The sequence below is a fragment of the Aethalodelphis obliquidens genome, unplaced genomic scaffold (genome assembly GCF_003676395.1).
Source record: "Aethalodelphis obliquidens isolate GAN/ISIS:26980383/991018 unplaced genomic scaffold, ASM367639v1 scaffold26, whole genome shotgun sequence".
NCBI lineage: Eukaryota > Metazoa > Chordata > Mammalia > Artiodactyla > Delphinidae > Aethalodelphis > Aethalodelphis obliquidens.
In genome coordinates, this window is record NW_020837970.1 from 22,183,482 (window position 1) to 22,203,375 (window position 19,894).

The 19,894-nt window shown below is 43.1% G+C and overlaps 1 pseudogene; it reads left to right on the forward strand.

Annotated features, from left to right (window-relative positions):
- Window positions 1-15,066: 15,066 nt before the first annotated feature.
- LOC113629281 (protein TMEPAI pseudogene) lies at window positions 15,067-16,257 on the forward strand (annotated as a pseudogene).
- Window positions 16,258-19,894: the final 3,637 nt, after the last annotated feature.

The window sequence follows — 19,894 nt, forward strand, 5'->3', positions numbered from 1 at the left end:
TTCTGTGGGGCCCTAAGTTTATACAACTGGAGGCCTTCCAAAAGGAAAAAATAATAAAAAATTATAAATACAAAATCAAGTACAAGCATGAATAGCACTTAGAATGAGAAAAGAAAGCAAAACAACCTACAAATAAGGAAAGCTGACGTACTACAAATATCACAACCCCCCCCCCCAAAGAGCATAATATTTTTAAGTGCCTAACGTGCCTTTGTAATACCTTATTTTCCTTGATTTTTGGCTGCATACATTTTGATGTCCTCTTCATATGACAATACTATAAAGTATAGTATATGGCATTTTCTATAAGGAGACTAGAAAGATAATTCAGTGTTTCTTCTTGTGTGTTAGCCAATCTGTTATTTTATTGTTAATCATTTAGGAAAGTTTCTTTCAGCTTCACAGCTTGTTGGTAAAGTTGTAAATTTTTAGGATTGTTTTCAAATTGGAGGAAACTTCTATCCCGCTTTTATAAGTGAACTGTAAGATTTCAGGGTAAGGACCAGTCTTAAAAACTCTGAACTGATGGCTCGTTAACCAGAGCAATTCAGATGCATTCTTAAATTGCTACTACATTGCTTTAAGCTACATGATTGTGTAATAAAATTACTCTTATGCTACATACACTGTACTTATTGATGAGTATGTGCAGGAGTTTTGTCACTGCAGTCCTTGTTTCTCCAGGCTGTCTTGCTGTGTTGGGCAATCTGTGTGCCATTTCATCTGGAACTGCCAGACCTCATCAGAACATGATGCATCAGTTACACCAAAATGTGATTCCGTATATTGGGATGCATAAAACATGCAGCTTCACACACAGAAATACCTCCTGTTAGTAGGACTGCTATAGTGCTCAAGCCCTACAAACAATGGACTTCTGATATATTTTATTTTGCATGAATCCCATTAAAGAGAAGCAAAATGTGTGGTGCATTTATAATTGTATACGTGGCGTTACTGAGTATATTTTTTGAGAGGAGGGAATTTCCATTTTGACTGGGCATCCATGAGAAATAAATCGACGTTCTGATGATGGAAGAATTTTCCACAGACTAGCTTCTGGCTCTATACACTTCACACTTTGTTTCTCCTCCACAGCCTGCCAGTGCTGGGCATTGACACGTTCATATTTCAACATGGTCTCTGGCCTGCACCTTCATGTCATGATAATGGGTGAGTCTGCGTGGTGGGTATTGGTGGGTAGAAGTATTATTGCCAGAATGGCTAGCAATACACAGAAGTGAGTATACCCAGAAGTGACTATAAACTACATAAATATATCCACTAAGTCAAATAAATGTACCTTCAACTCAACCTCCCCTTAGCCAGATCCCAAAAATGCCCATGACCATCCAACACCATCCAACATGAGTGGAAATCTGACAGAAACCTCAGAGTGGAAGAGACTGTGGTCTTAACTGAAACATTTTACTTCTATAAGTTTTACAGAAACATTATGACCGTGTAAATACATTGCTGGCCCCCTCCCAGGGCCTTGGAGGAGGCCTGTGTAAGTGAGCTTAATTAACATCACAGAATAGTTTCCATCAGGAACTGGGGAGCCAGGGAACAGTCCCATTAATCATTCCTCTCACCAAAAATCACACCACAGTCCACACAACACCCTCAGGCTCACCCTCGCATCTACCCTCACTATAACCTGTCAGGCAGGCCCTATCATTCCCAGGCCACAGATGAAAAATGGAAGCCCAGAGAGAAAGGACCCTTGGTCACGGTCACACAGGTGGCAAGCGATAGAGCCCAGCTCTTGTGTCCCAGTCCAGGGCTCAGTCACTGCACCCATCCTATACTGTCTCATGTGCCCCCCACAGTCATCCTGACAGAGGGACAAGGAAGGGGTTATACCTCAGTTTTATAGAGGTGGTAGCCTTTATAATCACCCCTCATACCTACACTCACAGGACAGTTGACAAGGCACTTTCATGCACGTGAGTTTATTTAACTCACAGCAATCTGCAGAGAGTGTTATCCCCATTTTCTGGTAGAGGAAACTGAGGTTCATGGAGGTCACATGGCCTGATGAAGGCCCAATAGCAAGGCTATGGGAGTAGAGGCCCTGGAAACCAGGTCTCCCCACCCCCAGTTCAATGTTCTTTTCACTGCACTTTGCTGCTTTCCCCTTTTGAGACCGAAGGGATCTAGTCCAATCCCCTTGTCCCACAAATGAGAAACTGAAGCTCAGAGAGAAGAAGGGATTTGCCCAGATCACACAGGAGGTGGGGACAGACTCCTAACCTGTCAAGTTTGTCTCTCTGCCTCTCTTCTACAGGCACCCTAGAGCCATCATCTGCTCATCCATGTCTAGGGGAGCCCAGTTCCGGTTGGCTCTTTGCCCTAACATCTGAGTGACTTGTCCAGCAATAGCCCGTACCACGCAAGCCTATCATGGTGCTCCTGCCCAAACCCCTGTTCTTTGAAACTGTCTCTAACCACAGCTTCAAATGAACAGGGAGAAGAGGCTTCGCTCTGGTGCTGAGGCATGAGTAGGTGGGGAGTCTAAGTGGTGGAGAAGAAGCCCAGACAGATGCAACTGCAGAGCCCCTTGGTAGAAAGGCAGAAGCATGAGTAAGAGACGAGCCACTGTCCTGTATGTTTCCCAATCCCATGATTCCTAAGCACTACCTGGGTCCAGGTTATTTTTCCATGTGATACATTAGCACACTTCCCCCATTGAGTCTCATGAGTAGGTTTTTGTACCATGTAATTTAGACGTTATAGAATGAATTAATTTTTTTAAACAGGTTTAATGGGTAATACATTCATATGGTTCACAAATCAAAACAAAACAGAAAGGGATACATTGGGAAGTTGTGCTTCCACCCCTGTCCCCATATACCCTATTCCTTAGTCCCTAGAGGTAACCACTTTTATAATTTTTGGTATATCTTTTCCAGTTTTCTTTATGCAGTTATAAGCAATTGTGAATATATATTTCTTATTCCCCAACCCTCTTCCTTACACAAAGGTAGCATACTATATATATTGTTCTGTATCTTGCTTTTTTCACTTAACAGTCCTGGCAATCATTGCATATGATAAAGTGATACAATTTCTTTTTACAACCAAAGTCCATAATTTAGATTAGGGTTCACTTTTTGTGCTGTACATTCTGTGGGTTTTGACAAATATATAATGGCATGTATCCACCATTATAGTATCGTATAGAGTAGTTTCACTGCCCTGAAAATCCTCTGTGCTCAAGGTATCAGAGCCAGGATTTCACTCTAAGATAGTTGACCCCAAGGCCGTGCTCCTTCCACTGGTTGAAGCAGCCCTCTCTCCGCTCTGGTGGTAGAAAGGAGCAGCTTTCACACTTGTTCCTGTCTCTCTTCTACCCTCAGTGAAACAGACTGGGGGTGTTAACAGAGAGGGACCCTGATGGATGGAAGAGGGCAATTAGCCTGCACAGTGTGAGGCATGGGAGGCAATACTTGTCATTTGTCTGCACGCACACCGGGGCACAGCTAGCAGGGGCCGTAGGTCTTATGGAAGTAAATGGGGCTGTCCTTGCCTTTTCAGTGCACCAGCATCTTCATATGTGTGGCGGCCTTAATACCACCAGAATCACATCTGATAGGAGCTCCTAGCCCAGCAGGAGCCACACTGTTCAACCTACAGACCATTACTGAATTCCTCCCAGGGGCATGGGATAAAGAAATGCATAAGAAACAGTCCTTTTTCAAACGGAGCTCATAGCACAGTCTATCACAAGCCAATGTGGCAAGTGGTTTGATAGCAGAATGCATGGGGGGAGAGGGGGTTGTCAGAATTCAGGGAAGAGGATTTAACCCAGCTTCAGGGGGTAGATCAGGAAGCCTTTCTGGAAGTGAAGTCTGAGCTGAATCTTGAAGGATGAGCAGTCCTTCAAGGTAAAAGGGGATGAGAGTGGGCATTCCAGGCCACATGTGTAACATATTCAAAGGCCAGGAGGGGAGCGAGGGCAAGGCAGTTTTTGAAAACTGAAAGTAGCTCAGTGTGTCCTGAGTCTCAGCCAGGGGATTTGTTACAAAGGGTCATTTAGCCAAGCTGGGAGTTTGGTCTCTATTCAGTAGACAGTGAGAATTATTAAAATCCTTTAAGTGAGGGTAAGGCGTGGTCAGAGTTGCATTTTAGAAAGATTGTCCTGTGAGATGTCTTGTTCTAAATGGTGTCTGGAGAGCAGCCCCCATTACAGCCTTCTGCGCTTCTTACCTGAAAAACACAAAAATGAAAAACAATTTTGAAAATCAAAACTGACAGACAATCAATTACTAGAATCTGAACGGCAAAACAATTTTGCTTGCCCGTGCTTCAACTAGGAAACAAAACAATCCATTCACGTAAATAAAGCTAGAAATACACTTAATTTTCCTGTCATCCAGAGACCCAAACTATCTAACAACTAGAAAATTGTGCAGCTGCCCCTGTGCTGTAAATGGGCTGCTTTTTGAGATAGCCAGCCCAGTGTTCTTAAATTCCTGTCCTTCTTGCGTCTACCTTTCTGCAACTAAATGAGGTTTCAATCCCAAAATAACAAAAGGAGAGAAAGTAGGAAAGCCTGGGGCTGGCACTTAGCATACTGAAGGTGAAGAATCTCAAGGTAAAGCACTGAGGTGGGAGCAGGTACAGAAGGGGAAGAACTGGTAATGATCCATGAGGTAGGGCACAGTTTTTCACAGACTCCAACTGATCCAGAATGGCAGAGACCAGACAATGGGAACAGAAGAGGACCCCCCCCCCACCATCTCTCTACAGAGAAAAAAAAGAGGGGAAAAAAAAAAAAAAAAAAAAAAAAAAAAAACAGAAAACTAAGCCCAAACAAAGTAGAAGGAAGGAAATAATAATAACAAAAATGAATGAAATAGGAAAATAAACAATAGAGAAAAACAATCAATTAATTTATTAGTTAAATTTAGCAGTGTTGCTGGAAACACTGTCTATATACAAAAGTCAGCAGTTCTTCTATTAACCAGCTACAATTTCTGAAATTCAAAAATGAGACCATTTATAATGACATCAAAAAAGCAATATATATATTGCTATATATAAATATATAAATATATTTATTCCTATATATAAATATATTTATTCCTATATATAAATATATAGGAAAAAGTCTAATGAAAAGTGTACAAGATGACATACAACATTACTGAGAGAAATGAATGAAGACCTGAATAAAGGAAGGGAGGGAGATACCATGTTCATGGATTGGAAGGCTCAAGAATATTCACAGAAGCACCACTCTAAATAACCTAAAGACTGGAAACAACCCAAATGTTCTTCAACAATAGAATGTGTCAGTTCATCATAATATAATAATACAATTGAATGTATTCAGCAATGAGAATGAAGACACTACTACTACATACAGCAACATGGATGAATTCCATAAACATAACATGGAGTGAAGGAAGCTAAACTCAGAAGAGTACATACCATATGATTTCATTTATAAAAAGCTTAAAAACAGACAAAACTTATCTATGGTGTTAGAAGTCAGGATAGTAGAGGATAATGACCAAGAGGGGCTGTGAGAGAAGATTTCTGATGCTGGTCATCCTGTTTCTTGACCTGGGTGGTGGTTTCACAAATGTGTTCACTCTGTTGCAATCAAGCTGTGCACTTATGGTTTGTGCATTTTTCTGAATGTAATGTTTTCATTCAGTAAAAGTTTTAATAAAAAATGGATAATTTAGGAAATGGAAACTGGTGATATAAAGAACTTATAAGGCTTCTCAAATGCCGTGAGCCAGCTGAATTCTGTCATATACGGACCCTGCCACTCAGTAGTAGAGCTGAGTACTCTATTTTTTCACGTATTCAATTCTCTCCAAATAAACAGTGGTCTATGAAATTTGTATTATTCTTATCACCCACCTCACCCTCATTTTGAAGAGAGTTGCAAAATCTGAATGTATTAGCAAGCATCATTCTTTATTTTACAGATGAGGAAACAGGCCCAGAGAGTTTAAAGTAACTTCTCCAAGGTCACAAAACAACCGAGGGGTAAGAACCAAGAGTCAGCCTGAGCAGTTTGGTCCCAGGATGCATGTTCCTTGTCACTTCACTGAATCAGCTTGTCAGCTGTTTCTCTTCTGTCCCACTCCTCTCCCAGTTCCTGGAGAAGTGTTTCTCAAGCTCCATAATTCATTCCACAATTCATGTGGTATCTTTGCCATGTTTGATGACACTGAAAACAATGATTCCTATTGTGTTTCAGCACTTCCCCATAATGGACAAATTTTTAAGAGCTTGGAACACTGTGCCAGGAAAATAGCTGAACAAAAAGGCTTCTGTATTTTTGTCAGTAGAAGCAGAGTTGTGAAGGGCAGCATAATATGCGTGTTCACTGCCAAGAAACTTGCATAATGATCTTCTGCATCTTTAAAGCCCTGAATCCATTAAGGCTTTTTAATTCGTATTGAGTAATACACCACGTGAATGGCAGATATTATCCACATCTATCTCCTGGCTTCTCTTCATATCATCTTTTATGTAGGAACTGTTAAAGTTTCTCAGTTAGCTATGCATAAACAGTTGGAATCATCAGTGTATTCTTGGTTATGTAAAGTATAAAAATATAGAGAAATTTTTTTAGGAAATACACAAAATTATTAACAGCAATTATCTCTGGTTGTAGCTTTTTTTTCTTGTATTCTCAAAATTTCTACAATGAATATATATCATCTTTGAAATAATACAACAATTTAAAATTAGCTTAGAATATATAAATTTTTATTTAATTAAATAATTGCAATTATGTCAAAATATGTATGTGGTAAAAGACTGGAAGAAAGTGTTAATAGTTTTTGTTCTGGATGTAGAGCAATGAGTTTCTGTCTTCCTTCTACTTTATGGAATTTTCCACTTTTTTCTGTAATGATCATCGTATCAGTCAAGATTCTTGATGATAAACAACAGAAATTGACTCCAACTAGCCTGAGTAGAAAAGGATTTATTACAAAAATACTAGGTAGTTCCCAGCATCTTTAGGAATGCTGGAAGCCAAGGAAAGCTTAGCAGGAGACAGCCCAGCCAAGGTCAAACCAAGGTTAATGGTTTGGTTAGAAGACTGCCACTGGCACTGCCACCAGAGCACTCATAGCCACCCCTACTGCTGGACTCCCAATGCCCCCTCTAACTGTCCTTGTGTCTTTGTGTCACTCTCTCAAGGTTCAGATTTCTAAGCAGGATCATCTGATTCAGCATCAATCATGTGCCCATGTTCTAGCTGCCTGAGTGCAGGGAGAAGAGGTTTCTAGCTCTTAGCTGGGCTTCCCACAAGATTCATACAATGGGGATCCTTCAAAATTGGTAGGGTGTTCAAATGTGGGACAGCTATAAAAGACAAATGTCTACTACAAGCAGGTATTATTACTCTCTATCATTTGTATCTATGGTTATTTTCCCCAGTGTCCCAAATCAGACTGCAGAGCTGGTCTAATAAAGACACTAATCACTCTAAGCAGACATTGCTTTTATTTTATTTATTATTTTTTAAACATCTTTATTGGAGTATAATTGCTTTACAATGGTGTGTTAGTTTCTGCTTTATAACAAAATGAATCAGCTATACATATACATATATCCCCATATACCCTCCCTATCCCACCCCTCTAGGTTGTCACAAAGCACCGAGCTGATCTCCCTGTGAGACATTACTTTTACAATGGAAAAAATAAATAAGTCTTTTTCTTTTTTGGTAAAACATAGCCCCTTTGTGTCACACAATGTGGATCAGAGTGCATTTTAGTTCACACGATATAGATTAAGAAACATGGTTTATTGGGGAAAGTTATAAGCCAAGGGTCAGTAAGAGAAGGCATGCATGTTTCATCCTCCCCTCGCCCCCCAAATAGACGTGCCAGTCAGGTACAGCAGGACACACAGTAGGTCTGCATTTCTGGGGATGAACCTCACCCCCTCATTTTCTCTTTTTCTAGGTGCAGCTTTGCCAGGGGCTAACACCAGCCTGCTTGAGCATTAGGCAGTTGGAATTTAGGGTGCCAGGAGTTAGAAGGCTGATTTTCCAAAAGGAAGGGTTGTCTTATTGGGTGGAAGCAGTCAGTGAGGGCAAGTGGGACCCATGAGGTCCAGGACTTGACCTGGGTAAGTTGTTAGGTGTGTTGTTCATTGATCTAAGGAACACAGGCAGAGGAGGGGCAGGGAAACAATGAGTTCAGTTTGGGACATGCCATGTCCAGAGTACACATGAGTCACCACCAGACAAAGTCAGGGTCCCCATCACTCACTCTCATAGCAGCCTGCGCCTTTGTTTATATTGCTTATCCCCATTGCAATAAGTCAATAATGGCATGATTAGTGTTGAATCTCTCTTCTGGACTGCGAGCTCCCTGATGCCTTGGCCCAGATCTAACCATTTCACTGCTGTATCCCCAGCACCTGGCATAGGATCAGGCACAGAGCAGGAAACCAATAAATACGTGCTGAATGAATTAATGAATCTACCTGGAGCCATGCAGCAGGCAGTTGGATACATGTATAGGAAACTGACAGAAAGATCTGGGACGGAGCTCTAGATTCAGCGGAGTTATGCACTTAGGTGGTAACTGAATCCAAGGCATTGGGTGAGATGGCCCAGGTGGAGTGAGAATATCCAAGAGCCTAAGCCACAGTCCTGGGAAACACCATCATCCAAGGGGGCCAAGGAAGAAGAGCAGCCAGAGAGGAAGGTGGAGAACTAAGAGAGGGGGGTGTTCTGGAAGCTACAGGAAGAGAGAAGATTAAGCAGAGAGAAGTCAGCAGAGTCAAACACTGATGAGAGGCCTTGTGAGATGAAAAACACCAATGCTTACAAAGCACTTGGGTGTCAGACGCTGTTCTGACAGCTCTATGTGTAATAACTCACTTAATTCTCTCAACAACCAGGTGAGGTAGGGGCTATCATCATGATCCCTTCCCGAAGACGAGGGTATTGAGGCACAGAGAGGTCACCCAGTTAGTAAGTAGTTTGAACCCAGGCTCTCTGTTCTCTGAGTCTGTGCTCTTCACTGTTATACGTGCTGCCTCAGAGCAGGGGTAACAGATGGGTCATTGGTAACATTGGCAGGAGCAATTTCAGTAGCACTACGGGGTGAAACCACAAGGCAGTAAGTAAAAAAAAAAAAAAAAAGTGAGTTGGAAGCAAGAGAGTCAGGATCAGAAGGCCGGCTCTTAACTACAAAGAGTGGTCCAGCTGCATCACCTGGGAGCCCATTAGACATGCAGCACGTTGGTCCCACCCCCATCTTCTGAAACAGCCCCTACATTTAACAAGCTCCTCAGGTGATTCACATGCATGGGGAAGTCTGAAAATAGCTGATCTTTCAGAGCTAGATGAGCTATCAGGAACTTTGGATGAGAGAAGAAAGAGAGAAAGAAAACTGCAGTATTAACTAAAAGTTTTTCTTTTTAGGATGGAGAGACTGGAGCATGTTTGTAAACTTAGAACAGCGGTTTGCAACCCTGGCGGCACATTAGAAGCACGTGTGGTGCTGAAACCCATGCCCAGAAGAACGTCTTGTGGCCCAGCTGATTCTAATATTGAAGGGGGATGTGGTAGGAAGACCCACCCAAGGGGTCATAGTAAGGAAGGACAGGATGGAGGTGCAGGTGCCAGGGAATTAAGGCCTCCTCAGATAAATGGGAAGGGATGAGGCTGAAGAAATGCAAAGGAGATGCTTTGGGGAAGGAGGAACAGCGTCACAGTAAAGCAGAGAGAGAAAAATTTGTAGAGGTGGGGACCAGCAAGGAGACAGACACTCACAAGGAATCACACCTGAGAGCTGTGATTAATTGGTTGATTTATTTCTTAAATTTTAACTGGGATATGGTGTGGCAAGAAAGGTACTTTAAAAATGTAAATCAGGGGATTTTCCTGGTGGTGCAGTGCTTAAGAATCTACTTGCCGGACTCCGGGAGAGCTCACGCCAAGGAGTACTTCCTAGAACTTCTGCTGCCAGAGTCCTTGTCCCTGTGGTGAGTCACAGCCACCCCCCACCTCTGCAGGAGACCCTCTAACACTAGCAGCTGTGTGGTTCACAGGGTCTTGGTGCTCCAGCTGGATGTCAGCCCTGAGCCTCTGAGGTGGGAGAGCCGAGTTCAGGACATGGTCCACCAGAGACCTCCCAGCTCCATGTAATATCAAATGGCGAAAGCTCTCCCAGAGATCTCCATCTCAACACTAAGATCCAGCTCCACTCAACGACCAGCAAGCTCCAGTGCCAGATATCCCATGCCAAACAACTACCAAGACAGGAACACAACCCCACCCATTAGAAGAGAGGCTGCCTAAAATCATAATAAGTTCACAGACACCCCAAAACACACCATCAGATGTGGTACTGCCCACCAGAAAGACAAGATCCAGCCTCATCCACCAGAACATAGGCACCAGTCCCCTCCACAGGAAGCCTACACAACCCATTGAACAAACCTTACCAACTGGGGGCAGACACCAAAAACAACAGGAACTACGGACTTGCAGCCTGCAAAAAGGAGACCCCAAACAGTAAGTTAAGCAAAATGAGAAGACAGAAAAATACACAGCAGTTGAAGGAGCAAGGTAAAAACTCACCAGACCAAACAGATGAAGAGGAAATAGGCAGTCTACCTGAAAAAGAATTCAGAATAATGATAATAAAGATATCCAAAATCTTGGAAATAGAATGGAGAAAATACAAGAAACGTTTAACAAGGACCTGGAAAAACTAAAGAGCAAACAAACAATGATGAACAACACAATAAATGAAATTTAAAATTCTCTAGAAGGAATCAATAGCCGAATAACTGAAGCAGAAGAATGGATAAGTGACCTGGAAGATAAAATAGTGGAAATAACGAGTGCAGAGCAGAATAAAGAAAAAAGAACGAAAAGAATTGAGCATAGTCTCATCAGAGACCTCTGGGACAACATTAAACACACCAACATTTGAATTACAGGGGTCCCAGAAGAAGAAGAGAAAAAAAAGAGACTGAGAAAGTATTTGAAGAGATTAGAGTTGAAAACTTCCCTGATATGGGAAGGGAAATAGTCAATCAAGTCCAGGAAGCACAGACAGTCCCATACAGGATAAATCCAAGGAGAAACACACAAGACACATATTAGTCAAACTATCAAAAATTAAACACAAAGAAAAAATATTAAAAGCAGTAAGAGAAAAACAACAAATAACATACAAGGGAATCAACATGTGTTTAACAGCTGTTCTTTCAGCAGAAACTCTGCAAGCCAGAAGGGAGTGGCAGGACATATTTAAAGTGATGAAAGGGAAAAACCTACAACCAAGATTACTCAACCCAGCAAGGATCTCATTCAGATTCGACTGAGAAATTCAAACCTTTACAGACAGACAAAAGCTAAGAGAATTCAGCACCACCAAACCAGCTTTACAACAAATGCTAAAGGAACTTTTCTAGGCAGGAAACACCAGAGAAGAAAAAGATCTACAACAACAAACCCAAAACAATTAAGAAAATGGTAATAGGAACATACACATCGATAACTACCTTAAATGTAAATGGATTAAATGCTCCCACCAAAAGACATAGACTGGCTGAATGGATACAAAAACAAGACCCGTTATTATGCTGTCTACAAGAGACCCACTTCAGACCTAGGGACACATACAGACTGAAAGTGAGGGGATGGAAAAAGATATTCCATGCAAATGGAAATCAAAAGAAAACTGGAACAGCAATTCTCATATCAGACAAAATAGATTTTAAAATAAAGACTATTACAAGAGACAAAGAAGGACACTCCATAATGATCAAGGGATCAATCCAAGAAGAAGATATAACAATTGAAATATTTATGCACCCAAAATAGGAGCACCTCAATACATAAGGCAAATGCTAACAGCCATAAAAGGGGAAATCAATAGTAACACAATCATAGTAGGGGACTTTAACACCCCACTTTCACTGATGGGCAGATCATCCAAAATGAAAATAAATAAGGAAACACAAGCTTTAAATGATACATTAAACAGGATGGACTTAACTGATATTTATAGGACATTCCACCCCCAAACAACAGAATACACTTTCTTCTCAAATGCTCATGTAACATTCTCCAGGATAGATCATATCTTGGGTCACAAATCAAGCCCTGGTAAATTTAAGAAAATTGAAATCGTTATCAAGTAACTTTTCTGACCACAACACTATGAGACTAGATAACAATTACAGAAAAAAATCTGTAAAAACTACAAATACATGGAGGCTAAACAATACACTACTAAATAACCAAGAGATCACTGAATAAATCAAAGAGGAAACCAAAAAATACCTAGAAACAAATGACAATGAAGACACGATGACCCAAAACCTTAGGATGCAGCAAAAGCAGTTCTAAGAGGAAAGTTTATAGCAATACAATCCTACCTCAAGACACAAGAAAAATCTCAAATAAACAACCTAACCTTACACCTAAAGAAATTAGAGAAAGAAGAACAAAAAAACCCCAAAGTTAGCAGAAGGAAAGAAATCATAAAGATCAGATCAGAAATAAATGAAAAAGAAATGAAGGCAATGATAGCAAAGATCAATAAAACTAAAAGCTGGTTCTTTGAGAAGATAAACAAAATTGATAAACCATTAGCCAGACTCATCAAGAAAAAAAGGGAGAAGACTGAAATCAGTAGAATTAGAAATGAAAAAGGAGAAGTAACAATTGACACTGCAGAAATACAAAGGATCATGAGAGATTACTACAAGCAACTCTATGGCAATAAAATGGACAACCTGGAAGAAATGGACAAATTCTTAGAAAAGTACAACCTTCCAAGACTGAACCAGGAAGAAACAGAAAGTATAAACAGACCAATCACAAGTAATGAAATTGAAACCGTGATTGATTAAAAGTCTTCCATCAAACAAAAGCCCAGGACCAGGTGGCTTCACAGGTGAATTCTATCAAACATTTAGAGAAGAGCAAACACCTATCCTTCTCAAACTCTTCCAAAATACAGCAGAGGGACAAACACTCCCCAACTCATTCTACGAGGCCACCATCACCCTAATACCAAAACCAGACAAGGATGTCACAAAGAAAGAAAACTACAGGCCAATATCACTGATGAACATAGATGCAAAAATCCTCAACAAAATACTAGCAAACAGAATCCAACAGCACATTAAAAGGATCATACACCATGATCAAGTGGGTTTTACCCCAGGAATGCAAGGATTCTTCAATATACGCAAATCAATCAATGTGATAAACCATATTAACAAATTGAAGGAGAAAAACCATATGATCAACTCAATAGATGCAGAAAAAGCTTTCGACAAAATTCAACACCCATTTATGATAAAAACCGTCCCGAAAGTATGCAAAGAGGCAACGTACCTCCATATAATAAAGGCCATATATGAGAAACCCACAGCCAACATCTTTCTCAATGGGGATAAACTGAAACCATTTCCACTAAGATCAGGAACAAGACAAAGGTGCCCACTCTCACCGCTATTATTCAACATAGTTGTGGAAGTTTTAGCCACAGCAATCAGAGATGAAAAAGAAGTAAAAGGAATCCAAATTGGAAAAGAAGAAGTAAAACTGTCACTGTTTGCAGATGACATGATACGATACATAGAGAATCCTAAAGATGCCAACAGAAAACTACCAGAGCTAATCAATGAATTTGGTAAAGTAGCAGGACACAAAATTAATGCACAGAAATCTCTTGCATTCCTATACACTAACGATGAAAAATGTGAAAGAGAAATTAAGGAAACACTCCCATTTACCACTGCAACAAAGAGAATAAAATACCTAGGAATAAACTTACCTAAGGAGCCAAAAACCTGTATGCAGAAAACTATAAGACACTGATGAAAAAATTAAAGATGATAAAAACAGATGGAGAGGTATAGCATGTTCTTGGATTGGAAGAATCAATATTGTGAAAATGACTATACTATCCAAAGCAAACTATAGATTCAATACAATCCCTATCAAATTACCAATGGCATTTTTCATAGAACTAGAACAAAAAATTTCACAATTTGTATGGAAACACAAAAGACCCCAAATAACCAAAGCAATCTTGAGAAAGAAAAACGGAGCTGGAGGAATCAGGCTCCCGGACTTCAGACTATACTATAAATCTACAGTAATCAAGACAGTATGGTACTGGCACAAAAACAGAAACATAGATCAATGGAACAGGATAGAAAGCCCAGAGATAAACCCACACACATCTGGTCACCTTATCTTTGATAAAGGAGGCAAGAATATACAGTGGAGGAAAGACAGCCTCTTCAATAAGTGGTGCTCGGAAAACTGGAAAACTACATGTAAAAGAATGAAATTAGAACACTCCGTAACACCATACACAAAAATAAACTCAAAATGGATTAAAGACCTAAATGTAAGGCCGAACACTCTAAAACTCTTAGAGAAAAACATAGGCAGAACACTCTATGACATAAATCACAGCAAGATCCTTTTTGACCCACCTCCTAGAGAAATGGAAATAAAACAAAAATAAACAAATGGGACCTAATGAAACTTAAGAGCTTTTGCACAGCAAAAGAAACCAAAAAGAAGACCAAAACCCTCAGAATGGGAGAAAATATTTGCAAATGAAGTAACTGACAAAGGATTAATCTCCAAAATTTACAAGCAGCTCATGCAGCTCAATATCAAAAAAACAAACAACCCAATCCAAAAATGGGCAAAGACCTAAATAGACATTTCTCCAAAGAAGATATACAGATTGCCAACAAACACATGAAAGGATGCTCAACATCACTAATCATTAGAGAAATTCAAAGCAAAATGAGGTATCACCTCATTTGAGGTGATACAATGAGGTATCACCTCACACTGGTCAAATGGGCACCACCAAAAAATCTACAAACAATAAATGCTGGAGAGGATGTGGAGAACAGGGAACCCTCTTGCACTGTTGGTGGGAATGTAAATTGATACAGCCACTATGGAGAACAGTATGGAGGTTCCTTTAAAAATAGAACTACCATATGATCCAGCAATCCCACTTCCAGGCATATACCCTGAGAAAACCATAATTCAAAAAGAGTCATAATAAGTGCGCGGGGGGCGCAGTGGGCTTGGGGCCTCCTGGGGCTGCAGATCTGGAGTCGGGGAGCTTACTGCGAAATCAGCGGAGCTGGAGTTCGTTGAGATCACCGTCATCGTGGTGGTGGTGATGGTGATGGTGGTGGTGATCACGTGTCTGCTGAGCCATTACAAACTGTCCGCGCACTCCTTCATTGGCCGGCACAGCCAGGGCAGGAGGAGGGAAGACGCCCTGTCCTCGGAAGGATGCCTCTGGCCCTCGGAGAGCACGGTGTCAGGCAGTGGAATCCCGGAGCCGCAGGTTTACGCCCCGCCCCGGCCCACCGACCGCCTGGCCGTGCCCGCCTTCGCCCAGCGGGACCGCTTCCACCGCTTCCAGCCCACCTACCCGTACCTGCAGCACGAGATTGACCTGCCGCCCACCATCTCGCTGTCGGACGGGGAGGAGCCCCCGCCCTACCAGGGCCCCTGCACGCTCCAGCTGCGGGACCCCGAGCAGCAGCTGGAGCTGAACCGAGAGTCGGTGCGCGCGCCCCCAAACAGAACCATCTTCGACAGCGACCTGATGGACAGCGCCATGCTGGGCGGCCCCTGCCCTCCCAGCAGTAACTCGGGCATCAGCGCCACGTGCTACGGGGGCGGTGGGCGCATGGAGGGGCCACCCCCCACCTACAGCGAGGTCATCGGCCACTACCCCGGGGCCCCCACCTTCCAGCACCAGCAGAGCAGCGGGCCGGCCTCCTTGCTGGAGGGGACCCGGCTGCACCCCGCACACATCGCCCCCCTGGAGAGCACAGCGGCCTGGAGCAAAGAGAAGGATAAACAGAAGGGACACCCCCTCTAGGAGTCCCGGGGGGCCAGGGCCGGGGCCGCAGTAGGTAAAACAGCAAAACACTCCGCACTTCTTGAAAGAAAAGAGAGAGGAGGACGGGGCGACACACAGGAAACTGCGACGCATGACCATCCTCTCCCCACCTCTCTGTGTGTAAATATTTACATGTTCTGTCTGGTCTGAATGCACAAAGCTAAGAAGACTTGCAAAAAAAACCATGTTTCTCTGTTGAGCTGCGTCTTGAAGGCAAAAGAGGAAACAAAATTCTACGCTAGTCTTTCCTGTTTCTAGTTGAGCTGCGTGCGTGAATGCTTACTTTCTTCTGTTTGTTTATGATGATTTCACTTAACTTTAAAGACATATTTGCACAAAACCTTTGTTTAAAGATCTGCAATATTATATAAATATAAATATATATAAAATAAGAGAGACTGTATGTGCGAGGGCAGGAGTATTTTTGTATTAGAAGAGGCCTATTACAAAAAAAAAAAAGTTGTTTTCTGAGCTAGAAGAGAAAAAAAAAAGGCCATTTTTGAGTGCCAACTCAGAAAGTGTGTATTACCTTGTAAAGAAAAAAAACTACAAAGCAGGGGTTTAGAGTTATTTATATAAATGTTGAGCTTTTGCACTATTTTTTAATATAAATATGTCAGTGCTTGTTTGATGGAAACTTCTATCAACGTCTGTCGAGACTTTTAAGGGAGAAATGTTGGAATTTCACGGTGGACGTCAGGCAGAGGGTGGGCTCCACGCTGAGTCTGGAGAGAGGCTCCCAGAGGGGCTGATTTCCTGCAGAGTGGAAGCTTCTGTCTAGTGATAGGTTATTACCTCGTTATACATTCCCTCCCGAAGGAGACGCATTTTTTTCCCCTCTGGGCCAGGACAGCCTTTGGATCGCAAAGAAAATAGGAAAGTTACTCGAGGCCCCAAGTTCCAGGAGGTGGGCTTTGCTCTTCCCAAAATGAAGATACACTGTTACTGAAGGAATCTTAGTATTTTCTCCTCTTTTCCAAACCACGAAGGTCCCTGTAGGAAGGGGCTCGCTAAGGTGCTCTCTGCCCCCTGCCTGCCTTGCCAGGGCCACGCCAGAGGCGGTCAGGTGGCTCGCGCGTGCAGGATGCTCTGGTGATTCAGACTCTACCGGCTGAGGTGGGTGCAGCCCACTGGCGTATAGGAAAGGCCCAAAGGACTAGCCATGTGACCTCATCCCTGTCTTTATTTATTGATTCTCACGTAACAGGCCCATAACCAGAAGACCAGAGATGAAAAGGTGACACGCCCAGGTTTCTCCCAGGACACTGCAAAAGGGTTATAACGAGAAAGACAGTCGAACCAACGCGAACTCGAGCTTTAAGATGTAGAAGCAGAATTCTTTCCCTTCTCCTCTCTTTCGCATTTCATTCCCTTCCCCGTGGAAACCATCGTTTTTGATGTGTTTGTGTATCTGTGTTTTCATAAGCGTCTTCATCAGACACAACTCTTGTTTACCAGGGTTTTACTGAGTAGATGTCGGCGGGACCCCTTGCTGGTGGCGTGCGTGTGTGCAAGTAGAGAAGGCGGGGAGAGAGCGGAGTCAGGGTCCTCCCTCCCACCAAGGGTGGGCTAATACTCCATGGGGTGACGCCCTTAGCAGGAGAGCAGGCCACCCTGCCCCCTGCCCCCTGCATCCCACGGAGGTGTCTTTTCATCTTCGGCAGAATGCCAACTAGCCGGTTAACATAAGAGAAAGGTATAAGAGGCAATAAGTATTGATTTTAAACAACTTTTTTATTACTTGAAAAACAAAAACTCGAGAACAGTTTTGAAGTTCTGACCATTTGAACTCTATTTCTATATGTACCTTTTAAGACCACGGTGACCAATAGATGACCGAGGTGTCTGAGTACCCGCTCACCAGCCTGGCAGAAAGTTCTGGTACCTTGACAATAAAACCTGCCTCTCCGTGGGGTCTTCAGCCTAACCTTTGCCTAACCTTTGCTTCTCTCTCAAAGATTCTTTGAAAAGGTCATTCATGCAGAGACATCCATAGTTTGTCCTGAAAGGTACAGGGACACATTTATAGATAAAGTTTAAAAAAAAAAAAAAATATCGTTCCTTTATGTGAAACGTCTCCCTAGTGCCTTACTGAGAAAGCGGTGGACCCCTTTTGTCCCCCGGCAGCGGCGTTCCTGGACAACGCCCTGCTCACCCAGGCCCGGCCTTCCCGCTCGAGGTGGACAGAGGGCTACTGCTTCTTTAAAAACATCCCCATCGCCTCGTGCCGTGTCCCACCCACACGCCCTCCACCCTGGATGTGCCTCCCTTGGGTCAGGCCACCCCTCCTGCCCCTCCAGCCTCTTGTCAGTACTCGTTGATCTCCCACCTGGGTCACAAACCTAGTCGTGGACCTTGTTTGTGTGAGTAGCGTAGCAGCAGACGAGAGCCAGGCCCAAGTGTTCCCGAGGTCCTCGAACCAAACCTTGAATCTCGTTGCTGGGTGGTGCTGTCTGCCGTTGCCATATGAGCAGCGAGGTAGAAGAAGGAAGCAGGTGAGGGGGTTACTGACCTCAGCTGGCTTGAGGGCAGAGCACCCTCCCCACGCCCCCATTACGCCCCAGGATGGCGGTCCAGGCCTCAAGGCCGCCGCATTGTCCCTGGGCTCCGTGCCTAGTGGATGACAGTTGCAGAAGTTCATGGTGGAGCAGCTCGTCAAGGCCAGGGCACCTCCCAAGAAAACCATGGGGTGTGTTTCTGCAGAGCCCTGAGGGTACACTCCTTCCACTAGGTGTTAGCTGTCGTGTCCTTACCTTCGAAAAGCCTTTGCGCATCCCTTGGGAGGCCCCCTTTTTTCAGTAGAAAGTTGGTGGGGTGGGCGGTGGCCCTTGGCAGTGGCCGGTTGGAGGGGGACCAGGCTGGGCTCAGAGAAGGTGGCAGAGCTTGGCTTTCTCTAAGCCTCTCATTGTTTCCCCGCTTGTCAATCATCACATTTCCTCCGGAGGAAAACTCTTTCCCCCGCCAAGCCCAGGTCCACACAGACGGACTTAGCAAAGTGCCCTAAGAGCCGTCCACGTCCCCGTGTTTTTGCCAGGAGCTGAGAGCGACGCCTCCCCACGGCTAGCAAACACCGGGGCGGGGCGAGGACCGAACCCTTCCCAGTCCTTTTCTGTCTGCTCTGTGAATTGTACTTTTCAGAGAATTTTCTTTTCTACATGCAACACCAAGCTTCCAGATCCGTAGAACGTGCTGATGACAAAGGAGAGAAAATGTTCCGTTTTGTTTGGTTTTCCGGAAACTGCGCTTCAAATTCTGCTGTACTATAGAGCTCAGAAGGACCTGCTGCGTTCTCATTTGCCTGCCTGGTTCCATGGTGGTTGTGCTGATGGTGACGCTTTCACGTTGCTCCCTTGGCGTTGGAACCGCTCTCTTTCGCAGCCCTGTTTCCCAAGTTCTGTTCAAGTTACACGTATGTAAACTCTCCGTGGCACGCTGGGTGCGGCGCCCGCGTTGCTGCTGCGTGAGACTCTGTATTTGGATGCCAGTCCACAGGCCTGATGAAATCGCTTGTTGTGTATCAATAATCATTAGTGGCAATGATGACATTCTGAAAAGCTGCAATACTTATACAATAAATTTTACAATTCTTTGGAAAAAAAAAAAAAGAGTCATAAAAAAAAAAAAAGAGTCATGTACCACAATGTTCACTGCAGCTCTATTTACAATAGCCAGGACATGGAAGCAACCTAAGCATCTGTCAACAGATGACTGGATCAAGAAGATGTGGCACATATATACAATGGAACATTACTCAGCCATAAAAAGAAAGAAAATTGAGTTATTTGAGAAAAACAAATACTGTATGCTAACACACATACATGGAATCCAAAAAAAAAAAAAGGTTTTGAAGAACCTAGGGACAGGACAGGAATAAAGATGCAGACGTAGAGAATGGACTTGAGGACATGGGGAGGGGGAAGGGTAAGCTGAGACAAAGGGAGAGAGTGGCATGGACATATATACACTATCAAGTGTAA